The sequence below is a fragment of the Anguilla anguilla genome, chromosome 3 (genome assembly GCF_013347855.1).
Source record: "Anguilla anguilla isolate fAngAng1 chromosome 3, fAngAng1.pri, whole genome shotgun sequence".
Taxonomy (NCBI): Eukaryota; Metazoa; Chordata; class Actinopteri; order Anguilliformes; family Anguillidae; genus Anguilla; species Anguilla anguilla.
The window spans coordinates 71274489-71292641 of record NC_049203.1 but is presented as its reverse complement, the minus strand read 5'-3'; positions in this window follow the sequence as shown (position 1 = coordinate 71292641).

Genomic DNA, 18153 nt, shown 5'->3' with positions numbered 1-18153 from the left:
GCGGGTGTGGCGGGTGTGGCGGTTGTGGCGGGTGTGGTGGGTGTGGCAGTATGTGGCGGTATGTGGCGGGTGTGGTGGGTGTGGCGGGTGTGGTAGGTGTGGCGGGTGTGGCGGTATGTGGCGGGTGTGGCGGTTGTCGGGGGTGTGGCGATATGTGGCGGGTGTGGTAGGTGTGGCGGGTGTAGCGGTATGTGGCGGGTGTGGCGGGTGTGGCGGTATGTGGTGGGTGTGGCGGGTGTGGCGTATGTGGCGGGTGTGGTGGGTGTGGCGGTTGTGGCGGGTGTGGCGGGTGTGGCGGTATGTGGCGGGTGTGGCGGGTGTGGTGGTATGTGGCGGGTGTGGCGGTTGTGGGGGGTGTGGCGATATGTGGCGGGTGTGGCGGGTGTGGCGGGTGTGGTGGTATGTGGCGGGTGTGGTGGGTGTGGTGGTATGTGGCGGGTGTGGCGGGTGTGGTGGTATGTGGCGGGTGTGGCGGGTGTGGCGGTATGTGGTGGGTGTGGCGGGTGTGGTGGGTGTGGTGGTATGTGGCGGGTGTGGTGGTTGTGGTGGTATGTGGCGGGTGTGGTGGTTGTGGTGGTATGTGGGGGGTGTGGTGGTATGTGGCGGTTGTTCCCGTACGAAGCTCATTATCATCACTGGCACATGGAAGGGGGGGGGGGGGGTTTGAAGCTGAGGGCTGACCCCACAGCTTGAGTCTGATACTAAAAATATCCTCCGAGCAGCAGCGCTGAGATGTGGGGGGGAGAGGGGGTGTCGAGGCGGAGCTGTCACGGAGCAGTCAAGATAACGAGAGCCGCTAATAAGCATCTCGTCCCCCCACCCCAGCAGAGCTGTCTGCACTCAGAAACCTGCCCCCCACCCCATAACTCCCCCTGCGTAGGGTAATGAGCCTGCCCCCCTCCCCATCCCCCGTAACTCCCCTTGCATGGTTTAATAACCTGAACAGCTCCCCCCCCTTCCCATAACACCCCCTGCAAGGGTTAATGTACCTGGCCCAACCCCCCGTAACACCCCCTGCATGAGATAATGAGGGAGCTATATATAGCTCAGTGACATCTGGCAACCCTCCCCCAAGCACACACATACACTTCAACACACAGACACACAAACACACACCATCCTCCCCACCCATCAGAGAGAGAGAGAGAGGAGGGGAGAGAAAAAGACAGAGAGGGAGAGGGAAAGGGAGAGAGAGAGAAAAAGAAGAGAGAGAGAGAGAGTGAGAGGAAGAGAGAAGAGGAAGAGAGAGAAAGAGGGACAAGGGGGAGAGAGAAAGAGAGAGTGATAAAGCGGAGGTGAAGAGTGAATGAGGGGGAAGCAGAGAAAGAGGGAGGGAGAGATTTGATTATTCAAATCTGGCAGCCACTGGCGTGGCAATACTGATCGGCCAGCTGCAAGGTGGATACCTGCTGGCTACATGCAGACATGCAGCGCCCTCTAACAGAGAAAAGTGGTACTGCGCTTAACTGAGGAAACTGCTACTGCGCTAACCTGAGGAAGTGCGTACTGCACTTCAGAGAGGAAGCTGGTACTGAGCTTCAGAGAGGAAGCTGGTACTGAACTTCAGAGAGGAAGCTGGTACTGAGCTTCAGAGACAGAGGAAGCTGGTACTGAGCTTCAGAGAGGAAGCTGGTACTGAGCTTCAGAGAGGAAGCTGGTACTGAGATTCAGAGACAGAGGAAGCTGGTACTGAGCTTCAGAGAGGAAGCTGGTACTGAGCTTCAGAGACAGAGGAAGCTGGTACTGAGCTTCAGAGACAGAGGAAGCTGGTACTGAGCTTCAGAGAGGAAACTGGTACTGAGCTTCAGAGACAGAGGAAGCTGGTACTGAGCTTCAGAGAGGAAGCTGGTACTGAGCTTCAGAGACAGAGGAAGCTGGTACTGAGCTTCAGAGACAGAGGAAGCTGGTACTGAGCTTCAGAGACAGAGGAAGCTGGTACTGAGCTTCAGAGACAGAGGAAGCTGGTACTGAGTTTCAGAGACAGAGGAAGCTGGTACTGAGCTTCAGAGACAGAGGAAGCTGGTACTGAGCTTCAGAGACAGAGGAAGCTGGTACTGAGCTTCAGAGACAGAGGAAGCTGGTACTGAGCTTCAGAGAGGATGCTGCTGTGCTTCATGGTGCGTGAGGCTGATCGCACTTTCTGTCTGTTGCCAGGAAACACTCCGGCTCCTCTGTGCTCCGCTGGCAAGCACACCTGAGCACAGGCTAACGGTATCGGCTCGCATGTGCACAGGTTCATGATAGGAGGGGATCTTTCGGCTGATGGGTCATTTCTTTTGGCACTGAGCTCCGGCTGTCTCCTTGCATTTGTGTAGATGGACACAAATCGGAAATCAGCAACTACCGGCGGTGTGGTGATGCTGCCGTGGCAACGTGCCGTGGGTGACTGTGTTCAGGTGGTGAGATCACTGTGAGTTGTTAGGGAAGGGCTGGGCTGAATCGGGTCAGGGAGGGAGGGAGGGGGGGATGGAGGGGGGGTGGTGTTGCAGTCATTCGTCATTCAGAAGGGGATGGGAGAGAGATAGGCGTGATCACTGCAGTAAAATGGCAGCTTTAGCAGGTCTGCCTATGTGCTGCTTTCCCAAAAAAGAGGTGCATTGTTAGTGAGCGCAGGGGGGCAGAAGGGCTTTTTTAAGGCTGATGAGAGTGAGATCCACAGAAAGGTGCCAGAGAGCCTCAGAGCTCCACGCTTTCCCGCCTCCCCGTCCTTCTGAGAATTCCCACTCAGGGGGAGATCAGTAATTACCGCCAACACCATCTGTTACGCCCCATCTGGGGGGGGGGGGGCGGTGTCTGTTACGCCCCGTCTTAAGGGGGGGGGGGGATATCTGGGGCAAAACGATGAGATTGTGGAACTGTTTCACATTTCAGCGAGTGGAATGGGCTATTTTTAGCACGTCTCTCTCTGAGGGGGAGGGGAACTGCGTGGATGAAAAAACAGGCAAATGTGTCTCTCTCTCTCTCCCTCTCTCTCTTTCTCTCTCTCTCTCTCTCTCTCTCCCTCTCTCTCTTTTTCTCTCTCTCTCTCTCTCTCTCTCCCTCTCTCTCTTTCTCTCTCTCTCACTTTCTCTCTCTCTCTCTCTCTCTCTCCCTCTCTCTCTTTCTCTCTCTCTCACTTTCTCTCTCTCTCTCTCTCTCTCTCACACACACACACAGATACATACACACACACCCACACCCACAAACATACACACACACACACAGATACACATGCACGCACACAGATACATACACTCACACACATACACACACACCGATACATACACACACCCACACACACACACACACACACACACCCGCAGATACACACACAGATACATACACACACGCACACACACACAGATACACATGCACGCACACACACACACACACACATACATACACACACACACACACACATTCATAACACACACACACACAGATACACATGCACACACACACACCCACACACATACATGAACACACACCCACACACACACACCTATACACACACACACACACACACCCACACACCCACACACCCACACATACACACACACACACACCCACACACAGATACACATGCACGCACACATGGACAGGGAACTGAGGTAATAAGTGTTTATTAAATCAGTCATGAGCAGTCTGGAGGGGGTTGCCGCAGTTACGCTTCATTAATTCCTGCTCATACAGGGCAGCTCCACGCTCAGTGTAATGGCCACAGAGAATGTAAACGGCTGAATGTGGATCACTCCCGAACTTCTGCCATAATGTACCATTCTTCAGTATGTCTGACAGAAAGAAGACATGCAGGCCTTTAAAGATTAGCCCTGTTAGATGAGTGATGTCACTGCCTGTTCTCTCCTTTATGATTGGCTGATCAGGTCAACAGCACCTGTAGGACAGGGGTCTGTATCTCTGGGCCTGAAGAGCAGCAGGCGCTGCCAGGGTTTGTTTTCACCTGGAAATCAGGACCCGGTTCAGACCCAAGTAAGTCAGTGAAGTGCAGTATGGGTAAGGATCTGGTCTAATGGAGTCATTCTGTGCAGAGAAGCACATAGAACCCACCGGGCCTGTGACTCTCAGGCACCAGGGCTGCAGGACATCCACACGCCACTCACAGCAGAAGCAGGGATTTAAAATCTCACTGTTCCTGAGCTAAACTGCCTGCACCTGCCCTGAGCAGCCACACCCAGATCTGCCACACCCACATCACCCACACCCAGATCTGCCACACCCACATCACCCACACCCAGATCTGCCGCACCCATATCATCCACACCCAGATCTGCCACACCCACATCACCCACACCCAGATCTAGCTAATTGTGCATTTTATTCACCACATTCCTGAAACAGGGAAGCATTTACACTCCACACCAGGGACACTCAAATCTGGCCCTCAGGTCCAGCAAGCTGCTGGTTTTCTCATCTCTGGCCAATCAGTGGAATTAATAGATCAATTAACTATCAAGGTAGTTCTCAAACTCGGTCCTGGGGGACCACTGTGTCTGCTAGTTCTCAGAAAGGGCTAGTGTTTTTCATTTTTCATTTGGTTTTCATTCCAACCACAACTGCAATCCCTGGGTCTCCAGTCTTCTTCAGAAAGGGCCAGTGTGGGTGTACACACCTGATTCTACTAATCAAGGTGCTTAACAAAGACTCTAGTGGTTGATTAGTAAATGGTATGAACTGCATTTATATAGCACCTTTATCCAAAGCGCTTTACAATTGATGCCTCTCATTCACACATTCACACACACACACTCACACACCAACGGTGAAAGGCGTTCAATCAGCTTGTTGGGGGCAATTAGGGGTTAGGTATCTTGCTCAGGGACACTTCGACACGCCTAGTAGAATCAGGTGTGTGCACCCACACTAGCCCTTTCTGAGAACTAGCAGACACAGTGGTCCCCCAGGACCGAGTTTGAGAACTACCTTGATAGTTAATTGATCTATTAATTCCACTGATTGGCCAGAGATTTGACTCACCTGGGGTCCCAGGTTTGAGTTTTGATCAGAGGGGAAGAGTGAAAAACAGCAGTAACAGTTGCTTGGATGGTCAGATTTGGGGAGATTGATGCTGAGTTTTACTTTTCAAACGCAAGCAGCTGCAGTGAGAGTGTGATGTTTTCATGGGGAAGCCTTGGCTCATTCTGCTCATTCTGCTCATTGATCAAGCTGATCCTGACCAGTCCTCAAAGGTGAGAAACTTCTGACTCAGAGAGTCAACACATCAGTTTCTAAAGACCAGGCCCCATAAGCGGCAGAACTGCTGCCATTCCTGCAAGTTCGCAGCCTGATGTGAACGTGCTCGGAAAACATCGTGTTAAAAGGGCAGATGGGCAACATGGTGTTAAAGGGGCAGATGGGCAACATGGTGTTAAAGGGGCAGATGGGCAACATGGTGTTAAAAGGGCAGATGGGCAACATGGTGTTAAAGGGGCAGATGGGCAACATGGTGTTAAAGGGGCAGATGGGCAACATGGTGTTAAAGGGGCAGATGGGCAACATGGTGTTAAAGGGGCAGATGTGTTCAAAGCAATCCAGTGATCCAGCGCATAACTTTCCTACAAAATGGTTGTGTAAAAAAACCCTGACAGTAAATGGCTGCAGGTTGCATTTGGGGTCCATGCGTTAAAATAAAGCGCAGTTAAACCCTGCGACTGAACATCTGCACCCTGAGGGCCGCGGGAGGAGGCAGGCACATCCTGCCTTCCTGGTTCAAGGTGTGTTATAATGGTATGGGTTCTACAGGGTGCTCGATGCTGTGTGTTTTTTAGAATGTTCTCCAGGTTGTTGTGGAGGCCATATTCTGCAGGGTGTGTTCTCTAGAGCAGAGAAGGAAGGTGTGTTCTATAGTGTGTATTCTGCAGAATGTTCTATCAGGTGGGTTCTGATATGTGTGTTCTATAGGATGTGTTCTATAGGGTAGGTTCTGTAGGGTGGGTTCTATAGGGTAGGTTATGTCACTCACTGTATGAATGCTAATGATCAATTAAGTGGGCAAATTAGCAAATGTCTGCATTACTGTGTACCACCTAGTGAATGTCTGCATTACTGTGTACCAAGCTGATGTTAACTGGCTGACAGCTGGATTGACATTCGTTCAGCAAAGTCCTAGCGTCTGCTCAGTTGTAGTGTCAAACTGATGCACTTTACAAGTGTGTAACGTTAACAATGTTAATTAACTTGTGTGGTCTCTTGTGATGTTACTACACTTCTTGTTTCTCCGTACGTTTTGCTTTTAGACGCGAATATTGCAGATGCGTGGCTGATTAGCTGTCATTTCACCAATGGCAGAAAGGAGGAGGGGCCAACATTGTCTGAATGGAATGAAAGCAGAAACTTCAGATGCGCTTTATGATGTATAAACTAACAGGAGGCGGACTGTGTGTCTGCAACCTACTGTTATCTGCTTTCGTGCCATTTTTACTTTTGACCAATCTAAACCTGCGTAAAAGTTAGGTAAAGCTGACGTTTGATTGGTTACTTGGTTACCACCCGTAGCCAGGGCAGATAAACAGAAATGGAAACTTATCTGTACTCCTGCACTCTTTCATTACTAAAATTACAACGTGTGCGTGTGCGAGTGTGAATCAGCTTTTCTGTGTGAGAGACAGCGTGTGTGTGCGTGTGTGAGAGAGTGAGCATGTGTGAGTGTCTGCATGTGATTGAGCGTGTGTGTGGGCAAGCGTGTGTGTGTGTGTGAGTGAGTGTGAGCGTGTGCGTGCGAGAGTGTGTGTGTGCGTGCGTGCGCGTGTCAGCCTGCTCACCATAGCGAGGGTGAAGAGGGGGGAACTGGAGTTAAGCAGGGAAACTACAGTTGGCCAGATTCATAATTTAGAGCAGGAGAGCCTGGGCACCTGTCCAGCACACAGGGGGAGTCCCCTGGTACTCTGCAGTGGGACCTTTAATAAATAATGACTCAGTGAATCAGGAACCTAGCGTAAGGTTTCGCTTGGAAGACAGATGGGTCAGTCCTCAGGGGAAGGCTGATACACCTGAGCTCAGATCAGACCGCACGTGGTTCACCTTTGGCACAGATTACCTGTGGGCGAACGTTCTCTTCACATGCAGGAAAGTGCATGAAATGCACTGCCATAGTCCTCACGCAGGGGGAGGGATTTAAGGGTTTACTGCATTCTATTCAGTATCCCTTTTTTTAATTTTTAAGTTTCACCAAATATGTGTGAGGTCTCATTAAATATGAACGGTGTACCCCCTGATGGTGAACAGAACAGGAAGTGCCCATTACTCCACCTGGGAGGTGTCATGGCAGAAATACACCCTGTGAAAATAAATTATCACGTCCTTGAGTGCATATTGTGTGCCCTCACATGTGATACGGAAGGAACATCAATCAACCAATCAAATTGCTGAAATGCAATTTTATACAATGCAGTAGCAGAAAGTTTCAGTTAAGCCACCCCCACCCCCGAGCCCCCACCCTGAGTGAAGCAGCAGTCCCACCCCACACCTTCTGGATCTCTTCAGATCTCCTCTTTTCAGTATCTTCGCCAGGCAAGCAGGAATCTGAAGTTTTGTAGTTAAATGATCCGTTTGGATATTCAACCGAGAGCCCGTTGCCCTGAGCTCTTTAATCTACTGGTTCTCTTCACCCCTCCCTGTGCATCATGGGAGAAAATTAAAACATTTGGCGCAACATTACCTCACTTTATTACTGCAGCAGAGTGTGTGAGAGTCAGAGGCTCAGACGTATCGACTCCCATCCGTAACACTGCTGTCAGATCTGAGCGCTCAGCAGCTTCTGCACACTGTCCGCTCACACGCACACTCTCTCACACATGCACACACACACACACACACACACACACGCTCACACACACACACAGGACTGCCTGCTGCATGCATCCAACACCCTGCAATGCAGGCGCCCAATTCAGCCCCCCCCTCCCTCCCAGCCCCCTGTTCGCCCCCGAGGGTGTCTGCTGCCCCGCCCACTTCCTCGCTGCACTGCTGGTGATGCGGCAGTGTTTGCTCGGCTGGCCCGAGTCCACAGCAGCTTGTGCATCACTCTGTCTGCCATATTTATATGGGCATGGATACGAGCCCAGCGCATAGCAACCGGACAATGTTTGCATTTGTGTAAATTAATGGGAAATGCGCCATTCTGTGTTTTCTTTTTGACTGTTTATTTGTCATTTATTTTTTACATTTGCACGTACCCAATTTACATCCTATTGTGAACAAAGAGGGGATAATATTTGCTGGTATACATGATGACAAATATCCATCGTATTAAAGAGATTTTAGCCCCTTTTCCACTGCAGGGCCGAACGGTTCTGAGCACGGAGAGGAACGGTTCCAATGGTGTTTCCACCTGGAAACGGTTTGGCGCGGAACCATTACAAACCGTGCCCAGCACGATATTTTCGGCACGGTTAGACAACCGTGCTTGGTGCAGCAGAACCGTTCGGGTGGGCAGGCTTAATGACGTATTCACTGACTGGTTTCATTACGTCAGTTTTGTGACTCCGCATACGGTCTCTTCACGTCCTCTTCCATAAGCTAGGTCAGTGGAGAAGCTAATATAAATAAAAATGCCAATCAACAATCGTATTCCGTCATAGCAACAAGATAAACCCGACAATAGCCATAAGATATACAGCAGTGAAAACTTTGCTCACTGAATAATGAAATAAATAGGACAAAGTTTTAAAAAATGATACCCTGTCATTCTACAGTCAATATCTGGGACTAAATATTGAATCAATAGGCTGCATAACCTTACCATTGGTTTTACACGTAGAGATGTCCATTTTGAGACCGAGTGGTCATATTGTCTTGGACCATCCGTTTATGAAATATTTCGCGCATTTTTGATGCCTGGGTACATTCAAAATAGCTGTGCATAATACCACACGTATCGTTTACGGCGTTGTTGCCATTTTTAGTACAGTCTGGCTTGATTGACAATTAACTAATTCAGTAGGTGAGAGTATAAGCTTTCTAACGATGTATAACATGTCTAATTTTGCTTTTGGAATAGCGTTTTATAGGTCAGCGTAACCAAAAAAATTTTTCTTATCGCATTCACTTACACATTAAGACGCTGCACCTAACGAAACGTTGTTAACGATTTTTCGTAATTTCTTGGAAAAAACCTATTATTATTGAGGACTTCTGGGCATGGCTAAGCCGTACATTTGCTGAGACCTATCTGACATCGTTTTCTGGAGCAAAACAGAAGCGGATTGAACTCGTTGATTTACTGTCTCTGTCTGAACACAGATAAAATTTCATCATGGCTATGTAAGTATTACTGCTCAATATTTCGGTTATACACGTTATTTTTGGATTGAGAGTCTTTAAATAGGTTAGTGGTATACAATGTGGATATTTCACACTGTATTGTAAGCGTTAGTTAGTTTTTTGAATGCATGCAACAGTGATGGTCAGTGGAGGATACGCTAAAAATAAAAACCAAAAACAGAGCAAAATACACAGAATCCTCGTCCGTTTCATCAGGCAACGAAACATAACATAACAAAAACAAAACAGTATGGGGAGCGACGACAATAACTGGTGCATATTACATTCACAACGGGACGCCGTCGCTGATCCACCGTGTCACTTGCTGTCCTCACAGATACTTCCTAGTCCTGGTTCTGGCAGCCCGACGGTGGAAACAGAAACCGTAACCGTTCCCACGAGTCCTGAGCAGCGCGGAACGGCACAGAGCGGCCCTGGTAACGGTTCGGCCCTACAGTGGAAAAGTGGCTTTTGAATCTTGCTCAAGCCCACAGTGGTAGATTCGGGCCCAGAAATCGCACCAGTAACCTTCCCGTCCGTTCAGTCACAATAAGCGATTGAACTCTGCAGGTGTTCAGCAGTGTTCAGATGTGCTGACTGATTAAGGAGAGCTTTTTAGCGGACGTCATGCATACGGAATGAGTACTTTAGATTGCGCCTGATTAAAGCGGTTAGTCAGGGCAAGCTTCCTGAAGATGACACTGGTCAATATGCAAACTGAACACAGGCCCACTGAGCAGATTCACACTGAACACATTCACAACGGATCACAAGCTTCTTCATTCTGACTAGTGTTCATTCTGGTTTCTGGTGCTACAAGCATTCTTTTATTGAACCTGTGACCTTTAGGTTACAACGTTCCTTACCAATCACACTACACTACTATCCTGGGGTGGCCCCTGTTGCAGACTGGCCACTACCATTCCTACAACAAGTATCAAAATGATTGGTTGACAGAAACTATCTGCATCAGATGGCCAGTGGCGGTAATAATGAGATGCAATGATTCCCAGAGCCAGGAGCAGAGATCAATGTTCATCCATCCATCCATTATATATACCCGACAGTGCTGCCCACTGCATGTGTGCGTATGTGTGTGTGTGTGTGTGCATGTGTGTGTGTGCATGCGTGCGTGCGTGTGTGAGCGCGCTTGGTTTAGTGGCTGATTTGTCTGCTGTCAGAACCTCCTGAAGAAGGGAGAGTCTTTCCTTCCTCTGCCTCCTCTCTCACACTGCAGCAGTGCTGTTCGCTCTCACACTGCAGCAGTGCTGTTTGCTCTCACACTGCAGCAGTGCTGTTTGCTCTCACACTGCAGCAGTGCTGTTCGCTCTCACACTGCAGCAGTGCTGTTCGCTCTCACACTGCAGCAGTGCTGTTCGCTCTCACACTGCAGCAGTGCTGTTCGCTCTCACACTGCAGCAGTGCTGTTCGCTCTCACACTGCAGCAGTGCTGTTCGCTCTCACACTGCAGCAGTGCTGTTCGCTCTCACACTGCAGCAGTGCTGTTCGCTCTCACACTGCAGCAGTGCTGTTCACTCTCACACTGCAGCAGTGCTGTTCAGGATGGAGACGGAGGGAGGCAGACCAGCTGCGTCAGCACTTCTGCAGGGAAAATCAGTTTCTTAATCACAACCTCCTGCGGGGTCCTCCAGTATCCCAGTGGCACCTGAAATTAAGAGTAAAGTGTCTGTGGTGACAGCCTGGTGGTGTTATTTCTTTGGGTATTCTGACATCCTGTCTCATTTCTTAGGAAGCCAACAGTAAGGAATGCTAGCAGAATACTGACTCAGATGGGCTGAGAATCCCCTCAGAAACATTCTCCCGTGTTCAGATCCTGAATCTGATGAGTTATGCAGCCCTGCAGCACTGAAACCACACTAAACAAGCCATCATGAGTGCTTAATTTACTGCATTTACAGTAAATCTCAGCGGTGGCCAGTCCTCTTGGTTACTGCAGTTCTCTTGGTTGCTGCAGCTCCCTTGGTTACTGCATTTCTCTTGGTTGCTGCAGCTCCCTTGGTTACTGCAGTTCTCTTGGTTACTGCAGTTCTCTTGGTTGCTGCAGCTCTCTTGGTTGCTGAAGCTTTCTTGGTTACTGCAGCTCCATTGTTTACTGCATTTCTCTTGGTTACTGCAGCTCCCTTGGTTACTGCTTGACTTTTGCAAGCTAAAGCTGTGCATTTGGATTGCAATGTTTGTTTGCATTTTTGCATCACCTGCTAAACACACAACGTTAAAAAGCTTCCCAGTGGATTTCCGCCTGATTATCTTCTTAAATACAGGCATGTCTTCCGCATAAAGGTATAAAATCTCAGGGGAGTTCAGGGGAATCTTTTCTGAACCTGGAACTCGGGCTCAAAGGCACCCAAGGAACCCTAATCTTCAGATAGTCGATGTCAGGTCTGGACAGGGAGCCCCCTGCTGAAAACTCAGGCTCCAGATGATTCTGAGTATACATTTTCACGTGTAATTCCACTCCTGGATTGAGTGCACAAATGGGCTGTGAGCAACGCAGACAAGCTGCCCAGTACTCATGGCACGTTCTATTGGTGTTGATGTGGGATTTTGTATGTTTAAGACAACAAATTTTATACAAAGCGGGTAGATTATAAAAATATGAATGTTTTTATGTTTTATATTTTAAAGTTTCAATAGTTCCTAAGAGACAGCTGACAGATAAGAGGGTGAGACAGCCACACCACTCCAGGAGCTCTGTCTGTTCATCATGGCTGTCCAGCCCAATTCCTCTGCCACACTAGAACAACACACACACACACGCGCGCACACACAAACACACACACACACACACAAACACACTTGCGCACACACACACACACAAAAACACACACACTGTATCCTAGTGATGTGGGTGATCTGGCTGTGGTGCTTATGGAAAGACCCTGGTGAGATGCAGACAGGCAGCTGACTGGCATTTTGGGGTGCAGACGTTGGACTGTATTGAGTCTGGAGATGGGGATGGAGATGGAGATGATGATGGTACTGGAGGTGGAGATGGAGGTGGAGATAGAGATGGTGCAGGAAATGGTGCTGGAGGGGGAGATGGTGCTGGAGATGGCGATAGAGATGGAGATGGAGCTGGAGATATAGATGGAGATGGTGCTGAAGATGGGGATAGAGATGGAAATGGTGCTAGAGATGGAGATGGAGATGTGCTGGAGATAGAGTTGGTGATGGCGATGGTGCTGGTGATGGTGATGACAATGGAAAACGCTGTTCTCACTCAAATCTTTACTGCACTGGCCGCAGAACTTAGAATCTCTCAACGAGTCCAGATGAGCGAGGCCCAGGCCCAGACACCACATATGACCCCACTACACATTACAGGGGGTAAATACTGAAAGGGTTTACTCTACAGGGGGTAAATACTGAAAGAGTGTACTCTACAGGGGGTTAATACTGAAATAGGGAATATTACTCTATAAATATTGGAACAGGTAATGTTATAAGATGTTCAGACTACAAAACTGCACCAAAAAGAGTAAATGTTGAAGCCACTATCATACATGTGCACATCTTGGATCCATCAAGGACAGTTTGTTTTAAAATAGTCAATGAGGAAAGCATGAGAAACTGCCTCTAATAATGAACTGAAATGACTGAGCAGCTTTATTCAGTGATTTATACCAACAGTGATGAATTGATGCATCTGTGGAACAATGGCCTAATGGTGTGCTGTAGCATAAGAGTGTGGGGTCAGAGGTCAGCTGCTTGTTCTGCCTGGCTGGTCTGCTGTCTCTTGTTATTTCTGTTTAATAAAAGTCTCTCTTCATTAAAGCATGCCACACTTTCTCATTCTCACAGTTAAAGTAAGCATCTTGTCACATGATGAGCCATACTCAATCTGAGCCATACTGAATCACGCTTAATGTGGAAATGTGGAGGGGAATCATTTTGAGGTGTTCTTCCTGAGTTTCTAGTCACGTTTTCTGGCTCCTGATCCAACCCTTGTTTTTATTCTAGACACTGCGAAACCAGCATGACCAGGTGTGTAATGGTCACATTCTCTGGCTCCTGATTGGTCCTCTGGACCCCCTGTTGCATTCGGACCTGAAAGAAGGAGGAGCCTCAGGGTCCGCATGCTGTTCTGCTGCAGAAGGTACCGAGGTACTGATACCTGCCCAGCCCGATTCCTCCTAAAAACTTTCACCTAAACATGCTATCATTTCTCTCTCCAATAGTATAGCCACACTGCTAATATCGAGCACTGTACAAGAACAGAAAATTTGCACCTCGGGTTGATGCACTAAAATTTTTAGTATTGTTCAGTTGACATGATGTAACAAAATTGACACTGTCCAGGATGGGCATTTACCTTTTGTTGATGAAGCAGCCCTGATAATGTACTCGGTGGGGGATGTAACAGAACTGATATGGCATTGGGTGGATGATGTAACCGAACAGTCAGTTGAGCTGATGGTCGTGACAGGGGGCAGTAGTTCTGTCGGTTTGGTGGTTTGGTGGTTTGGCGCGGCCTGGCACAGGTTAAGGCCCACGTGCCCGACTGTCTGTGACTCCACCCTACAGAATCTCACATGACCCTGTCTCTACTCTGATTGGACAATCTGTTCCACCACCTGAGATCCCAGTGTAAACATGCCTAATGTATGTGACACTGGCGTTATGAAGGACAACTCACAACCTGTAGAATATAGAAGCACCTGATAGACTTCCTCTAGAAGAACACAATTTTAAAAGAGTGGTCAATGATAGTAACAGGAGAATAGTGAGATCAAAAGCCGCCAAGTTTATCTAAGAATTAGGTCGTGTCCTATCCGAGTACTTTACCCAACACGGTCTGCCCTACACCGTCTACCCTACACGGCCTGCCCTACACCGTCTACCCTACACCGTCTGCCCTACACGGCCTGCCCTACACGGCCTGCCCTACACGGCCTGCCCTACACGGTCTACCCTACACGGTCTACCCTACACGGTCTGCCCTACACTGTCTACCCTACACCGTCTGCCCTACACCGTCTACCCTACACCGTCTGCCCTACACCGTCTGCCCTACACCGTCTACCCTACACGGTCTGCCCTACACCGTCTACCCTACACGGTCTGCCCTACACCGTCTACCCTACACGGCCTGCCCTACACCGTCTACCCTACACGGCCTGCCCTACACCGTCTACCCTACACGGCCTGCCCTACACCGTCTACCCTACACGGCCTGCCCTACACCGTCTACCCTACACGGCCTGCCCTACACCGTCTACCCTACACGGTCTGCCCTACACCGTCTACCCTACACGGTCTGCCCTACACCGTCTACCCTACACGGTCTGCCCTACACCGTCTACCCTACACGGCCTGCCCTACACCGTCTACCCTACACGGCCTGCCCTACACCGTCTACCCTACACGGCCTGCCCTACACGGTCTACCCTACACGGTCTGCCCTACACGGCCTGCCCTACACCGTCTGCCCTACACGGTCTGCCCTACACGGCCTGCCCTACACCGTCTACCCTACACGGTCTGCCCTACACGGTCTACCCTACACGGTCTGCCCTACACGGTCTACCCTACACGGTCTGCCCTACACGGTCTACCCTACACGGTCTGCCCTACACGGCCTGCCCTACACCGTCTACCCTACACGGCCTGCCCTATACCGTCTACCCTACACGGCCTGCCCTACACCGTCTGCCCTACACGGCCTGCCCTACACGGTCTGCCCTACACGGTCTACCCTACACGGTCTACCCTACACGGTCTACCCTACACCGTCTACCCTACACGGTCTGCCCTACACCGTCTACCCTACACCCTGCAGCTCAGTAAATTCATCCCATTTTCATGCAACGAGGCTTCCTGTGGAAAGTCGTGTACTGTGACTCACACAGCTTCAATGCGGCGTGGCATCTGGTGGCTTTACATGCTTTATTGATTAATAATCAATATGGTTCATTTATTAATCAAAAGCTGAGGGCAGAAACAGACGTCTGAAAGGAGAAGGGCTGGGTTTTGTCATTCCATGTTGTATTTTCCTAAAACATAACCAACCTTTCTTAACCTGGAAATGTCAACTCAAAGTAGTGACATTGGTGGGGAATGTAAGGTATTGTGTGGAACCAGCTTTTGATTTTGATAAGGACACTTACTGGTTAACACCCCAGTTCTTTCATTAGGTGTCTTATCTTTAATCTGGAAAAAACGGAGGGTAGTGAAAAAAACGTTAAAATCACCTTAGGGTGCAAGGAGTTAATTAACGCAGTTAAACGAGAGCTTGCTTTAACATCTTAATGATATTAACAAAACATCATCATCATTATTATTATTGTTATTGTTATTATTATTATTAGTAGTAATAGTATTAGTAGTATTATTATCATTATCATTATTATTATCATTATCATTATCATCATAGATAATTTAAGTGAAAAGAACCAGGCTCATCACGTATTGCTTGGGCAACATTCTTGGCCGCGATCATTCTTCAGGATTTAACAGCAGTGTCGCCCAGCATCCCTCCAGTGCTGCTCCAGGCTGCCTGTATGCCGCCTGATTACCCAGCATCCCTAGCGCTGTCTCACAGATGTGGGCGTGTCCTGTCCCTGCATGGCCCCATCCGCAGGGAGGGATGGCGGCACGCTGGTCTGCTGCCCTGCAGCGCCCCCTGGTGTCCACTCTGCGGTACAGCCTGAGGTGGGAGTGTCTCCCCCTCGCACTGATTCTGTTCACTGTCCCACCCAGCCTGGGATCCACAGCAATCGCTGCAGACTGGGCTGAGCTAACGGCTTGAAATGACAGAAGCCAAAAGACACCAGATACACTCCTAAAAATGACTGTTTATTTAAAGTATTTTTAAAAAATATATATTTTCACCAATATTCAGAACATCATCTATACACTCATATAATTGCATGATTTAGTCAGTAACATTTTCAAAATTCTGTGACCTGCAGGACTTTTTTTCAACTTTAATAGGATCTAAAGTAATGGGTAAGGAGCTAGTCTTGTAAAGGTCACAAGTTCGATTCCAAGGTAGGTCACTGCCATTTTTACCCTTGAGCAAAGTACTTAGCCCACATTTCTTCAGTATATATCCAGCTGTATAAATGGATGTAATGTAATAAATGCTATGTAAAAAGTTGTATAAGTTGCTCTTGCTAAATGCCTGTAATGTAGTGTAATACTCCTTAGTGATGACTTTACAGTGAGGGAGGCCTGCTCACCCAAATGGCCACTGTAGTGTAGAACCTGTGTGAGGGTGCACGGCAGCCATTTTGTGTGAGACTACAAGGCCCAAGGCTCAGCTGGAATAACAGAGGGTGTGCGCCAGAGTTTCGCCTTAAACGCTTAATGTTCTTAGTGGCCCACAGTGGCCTTGTTGCATTTCTATGCTAAATGAATGTAAATCAGGAAAATGCTACTTACCTCTCCAGTACCAATCGGCAGGCTATATGACACAATTAAAAACTGTGCTTGCCTTGCATAGAATTAAACTGTTCACACTACATGCCTATAGTGCTGTGAAAAAGTATTTACCCCCTCCCTGATTTCCTCTTTCATTGCATATTTGTGTTGGTTTCAGATCTTTTAACAAAACGTAACATCAGACAAAGGAAACCCAAGTAAACACAGAACACATCTGCCTACTGAGTTATACAGCGTGGTGTTATGCTGCTGGGATGTACAGAGGATGACAAGACAGAGCAGAGGGTCTTTGGTCTTCATGTGGTCAAAAGGCATGAAATACAGAACGCAGTCAGTGGTGTAGCAACAAACTGGCTCCTCATTTGGTCAGATGGAATAGACTCTTCTTGCAGTACTGTGTAGTCATGTTATATACATTTAAAAAAAAACACTTTAAAATAGATATAAATACAATACAAAATAGATATAAATACAATACAAAATCTAGAATAATATTAAAGCCACAGCCTCATGAGAAGATCAAGTAACCCCCATCATTTCTCTTCCTCCCTCCATTGAATGGGAGTCATCATGGGGTGGGGCTAATTAGGGCAAATTTAAATTTAGCTAACTATTATGTTTATAAACTTTAAGAACTCAAACCAGGTGGCGATGTATAAAGCAAAGAACAGAAAAAAGAGGGGACTAATTTGCATAAATTGTCTAATTTCTAGTTGTATAGTGACCTGTTACATCGGCTTGTGTTTGAAGAACCACTCAAAGTGCAATATATAGCTGGGTTCCTCTTGAGATTTCCCATCAGGGAGTTTCTTCTCACCACCGTTTAAGGGTATGCCCCCCCCACATGTGCTTGCTTTTTGGCCTGTTTCTTTCTCCCTTACTGTTTCTTGTTCTTTTATTTTGATTTGATACAATTTCAGGTCTTTAAAAAATATCCTGTTTTCCCAATCTTAGGAGCTGCTTTCCCTGTGTCTGAAGTCTTTATCCTGCACTTCAGATGTTATAGTTGAGAGTTATGTATGCTGGTCAAGTGATGCAGTGTGCTGAGTGTTATCTTCTGTGGTCACATGATGCAGTGCTCTCCTGTGTGCTGAGTGTTATCTACGCTGGTCATGTGACGCAGTGCTCTCCTGTGTGCTGAGTGTTATCTACGCTGGTCATGTGATGCAGTGCTCTCCTGTGTGCTGAGTGTTAGCTACGCTGGTCATGTGACGCAGTGCTCTCCTGTGTGCTGAGTGTTATCTAAGCTGGTCATGTGATGCAGTGCTCTCCTGTGTGCTGAGTGTTAGCTACACTGGTCATGTGATGCAATGCTCTCCTGTGTGCTGAGTGTTATCTAAGCTGGTCATGTGATGCAGTGCTCTCCTGTGTGCTGAGTGTTATCTACACTGGTCATGTGACGCAATGCTCTCCTGTGTGCTGAGTGTTATCTACGCTGGTCATGTGACGCAGTGCTCTCCTGTGTCTCTCCCTCCTGTGTGCTCTAGGAAA